We start from the raw sequence: 5193 nt of genomic DNA on the forward strand, positions 1-5193 counted from the left end.
GGCAAGTGTCTCCTACTATAGCTTCAGGCCGACCAAAGCCTTGTGAGTGGATTTGGTAGACGGAAACTGAAAGAAGACCGTCGTATATATATATATATATATATATATATATATATATATATATATATATGTATATGTGTGTGTGTATATGTTTCTGTGTCTGTGCTTGTCCCCCCCACCAACATCGCTTCACAACCGATGCTGGTGTGTTTACGTCCCCTTAACTTAGCGGTTCGGCAAAAGAGACGATAGAATAAGTACTAGGCTTGCAAAGAATAAGTTCTAGGGTAGATTTGCTCGACTAAAGGCGCTGCTCCAGCATGGCTACAGTCAAATGACTGAAACAAGTAAAAGAGTAAAGAATAAAGAGTATATATATATATATATATAATATATATATATATATATATATAATATATATATATATATGTATGTGTTGTGTATATGTTTCTGTGTCTGTGCTTGTCCCCCCCACCAACATCGCTTCACAACCGATGCTGGTGTGTTTACGTCCCTTAACTTAGCGGTTCGGCAAAAGAGACGATAGAATAAGTACTAGGCTTGCAAAGAATAAGTTCTAGGGTAGATTTGCTCGACTAAAGGCGCTGCTCCAGCATGGCTACAGTCAAATGACTGAAACAAGTAAAAGAGTAAAGAATAAAGAGTATATATATATATATATATATATATATATATATATATATATATATATATTATATAACAAATTAATAAATAAAACATATGCATATATACATACATATATGTACGTACCTACCTCTACATGTATATATACATGCATATATGGGTACAGGACACCAAAAAAACGTCGAACACAATGAGAAACGAAAACATAAACACAAAACCAAGAAAATGGACATTTTTCTTAAACAACGAGAAAATAGAGTACAGGACATACAACACAAGGAAAATTCCCCTTCTTCAGTCGCCTCTGTTTCATCTACTCCGCGTGTGTGGACATTTGGATGTACAGAGATATGTAAATACATGAATATACGGGTGTATAAATGTGTGGACGTGGTAGATTTGCTCGACTAAAGGCGCTGCTCCAGCATGGCTACAGTCAAATGACTGAAACAAGTAAAAGAGTAAAGAATAAAGAGTATATATATATATATATATATATATATAACAAATTAATAAATAAAACATATGCATATATACAGTCTCGAGAATTGGGCAGTACCCTTGGCTTTCGCAGCCACTGCCTATACATGCAAGACGGATAAGAATGATATCATTAATGTTCTTAAAATGAGTGTGGAATACCTGAAAGGAGATGACGGTAGGACAGCTAGCTTCTAGGAACAGAGACCATCATTGTAGAGGTAGAAACACACACACACACATAGGGAGAGAGAGAGAGGTATCACCTGTTACTCAGAGATTGGAGCGTATCTGTGAGTGGCTTTATGTCAGTTAATCGAGTGGCATTTTGCAGGATGCAATCTAGTATGCAACAGCACACAATTGTGAATGATGCTCTATCGTAGGCTTTACTTGTGCTTTGTAGAGTTTCAATAATTTTGGAGGATAAAAGGATAAAGGTGGTTGGCATGTTGTCATAACTTTATCAAGGGTGTATAACTATAGCCGAGGAGAGACGTTTGGCTACAGTAAGGCCTGACATTCAGAGTGACCGCGAATGCTCTAGTCGCTTGCGGATCATGGTTAATGGATGTGTTATGTGATGACATTTTCATGGTATGAATAACGTTTGTGTTTTCTTATGGTCGAAAGAGTCAAGAATCGCACACCACCATAGTGAAGGGTTGTTTCGAGGTCTTTGATCATGGAATCGATGTGGGTTTGGTATTTGGTGACGCGGAAGTAGATGGAGGATGCAGAGTTTGGAAAATTTGTGGAAGAGTAAAGAGTAATATCATCTACGTAAGAGCAGAATTGTTGGACATGGTGGTAAGTGAATCATTGATATAAAGAAGTATATGAAATATAGCCAAATCCTGGGACATGCCAGAGTGAATAGAATATGGCACACAAAGAGCTCAGTGAGCACACACCACGCTGATATAAGGCTACCGATCCAAGAAACGAGTGACGGGTGGAGCCTATCTGTTGGTAGTTTTGATCGTAAGATGCACGCCAGACATGGTCAAAATCTTTGCTAATGTCGTGCGTGACAACAATGCTTTCTCCAAATTTCTCCAAGTCGTGATACGCTGAGAAGTGACTGGATAACAAGATGCGTGGATGTCAATTGAAACAGGGTATTATTGTGCGGTGCAGACATCTAAATGAACTGCGTAGTATCGTGTAGTGTGTATACATCTAATTAAATAAAAAAGCAGTCTTGTATTTTGTTGTAGCTGCTGGTCTGGTGTGGCGTTGTTGTGAATTATAAGTCTTGCGAAGTTGGCTTGATGAAGCAAACCTATGATAAAAGGCATTCCAGGTCTGATCATTTTGAGTTTTTCTTTTTTGAGGCATAGTTTATCTGGGATTACATTTTCAACGTGTCCTCTTGTGGTAATTTAGTTTGAAAAAAATCTATTTGCAATTTCCAGCTGGCGAAAGGATCTGCTAGAAATTTTATAAAGTAGTGTAAAAATATAGGGTGGGGAGGTAATGTTTTGTGGAAGTTTTGATTAGCTTGCTAGAGTGATATATTAATCTTAAATACTGATGTAGTAATGGCTTCAAATTTTGGGACAAAACCAGTGATTTGGTTGGATGGGTTAAGTAGATTACTTTGATCCCAGTGTTCAAATGGTACTTATTTTATCGACCCCGAAAGGATAGAAAACAAAGTCGATCCGGCAGCATTTGAACTCAGAACGTAGACACGGACGAAATGCCGCCATGCATTTTGCCCGGTGCGCAAACGATTCTGCCAGCCCTACGCCTTAAATGCTGAGGTAATATTATCATGTGTCTAGATAACACGGTTCAATGTTGACGATAATTAACCTCAGGTTACCAATTCAACGCCGCCTATGATCAAGAGCACTCCAGCCATGCCCACCATCCCACCGGCAGCGCAACTTCGATTGCGCCATTCAATATTTTTGTTTTTGTTAAAACAGGGTAGGATTTGGAGGATATTTGTCTGTAAGTTCTAAGAGGTCGGGTTGCCGCATAGAGGTACACCTCTTGTTTTACTCGGTTTCTACTCATTTCAGTGTTTTCGGTGTTAGTGTAATGCTAAGCATCGTAGAGTGAAGTGGTTTAGCGTAGGATAATCTTGTGTAGCACGTTTTATACAGTGTGTTGCAGGCAATGTTGTAACGGTGTGTGTAAATCAATAGTGTCATTTATATATAGCGGTAGAGTAATAATGTAATGAAATATGATATAGCTCACAGTTGTGGGGTGAGATTTACGAGGTGGTGCTTAAAAGTTCTTGGCTTAGGGTAAAAGAAAATGCAAGAAGATCAGTTAATTATAATTCTATTCAACATATTCCCCTCTCAGATTCACACACTTATTGCAGCACTCCTTCAGTTTTTCTAAGCCTTGTAAATGAACTCCAGCCTGGCCTTTCGCGATACCTTTAAAGCCAGGAACTTTTCAGCACTCATATTATAGTTGCTTTGGTTTTTAACTAAAATAAATCTTGGTCAACTAGTTATATGGTGAAGGAGCTCCGGTTATTACCATCACATGGCATTTTTTTCTTTTGGGCAGTATTTCTATGACAACATTATCGAAAGTATCCACTCTTTTCTTTTCAAGGTTTATAGTATGTGAGTCGTGAATGGTTTAGTAGCCTACATTCAAAATTGTACGTGCACGCAGACGATTTCTTTAAAAACCCTGCCATAATACCATAAGGTGATGGCATCGGTGCCGAGAAACCAAAATTTCAATTGGTTTTCCTACTGTTGATGAAAGATTTGAGGAGATTTGATCTCAGAACGCACCGAATTGGAACAGACGTCGCAAAGCATCTCGCCTGAATCTCTATCAATTCTGGCAATTCAACACCCTCACCTGGTGCTTTATTCATCGATCTCGAGTGAATGGAAGGTAAAGTTGATCACAGTTAGATCTGAACTCAGAGCGCAGAGAGAGACGAAGTGAATACTACAAAGTATTCTACTCAACGCCCTAACGATTCTGCAAGTGTGCCCTAAACAATTTAATTATCAGTTGCATACATATGAATTTGTAAATTTAAAGGGTCATTAAGGCGGCGAGCTGGTAAAATTGCTACCATGCCGGACAAAATGCTTAGCAGCATTTTTACCGGTTCTTTACGTCCAAGTTCAAATTTTGTCGATGTCGATTTTTGCCTTTCATTCTTTCAGAATCGATAATATAACTTCCAGTTAAGCACTGAGGTTGAACAAATCAACTAACCCTTCCCCTCAAAATGGTTGCATTTGTGCCATAATTCGAAAGAAATGTAGTTTCAGTATCACAATAAGTCCCTAGGCACTTGAGCTTTATTCATTGTACTAAACAGTTTCCTCAGCCAGTTTAGTATTTGAAAGGCCAGTTTAGTATTTGACTTTTGATGTCGTTGATAAGTAACGAAAGAATAAAGAATAAACAGAAATTCTACTTCTCGACAATTAGTTATCTATTAAATATGCTAAAAATAATTTAGAAACATGCATATTAGATTATAAAGAAAATCAATTATAATTAACGAGTTATTTACCATTGAAATATTTAAATGTTTCTCTACATTTATGAGAACATTTCAATGGAAAATTTCTACAGTTTAATAATACTAGTTTAGAAGTAATTATATAATACATTTCTTCAAGGTAAAGATCACATTTAAAATTACCAGTATCGTACGATGATGCGTATCTAATAATGCACCACGTTATGTCATAGTTAATGTTCCAGTCTTTTGAATCACACTAATTGTGAAATTATTTCTAATGACAATTCTCCTGAACTAGATTTTGATACGTAAGGTAAAAGTAATTCCGACTCTGAAATTGCTAATACTTTTAAGCTACAGCTAGTATTGTTATTCATTATAATTCTGCTATTTTTTTAGCATATTTGACAGATAATTTATTCTAGTGACTAATGGTTATGTTTCGTTCTTTCGTTGTCTATTGTTGTCATCAAAAGCTGAATACTAGATTGGCCTTTCATAGAATAACATATTCCTTCTTAACGTTCATTTAGTAAGCGTTCATCTATTAGAGATATTTTCTTAGTACTTTTTGAATAGAGCCAATTTTGCATTAACTT

This window comes from Octopus sinensis, unplaced genomic scaffold (genome assembly GCF_006345805.1).
Source record: "Octopus sinensis unplaced genomic scaffold, ASM634580v1 Contig15539, whole genome shotgun sequence".
Classification (NCBI taxonomy): Eukaryota; Metazoa; Mollusca; class Cephalopoda; order Octopoda; family Octopodidae; genus Octopus; species Octopus sinensis.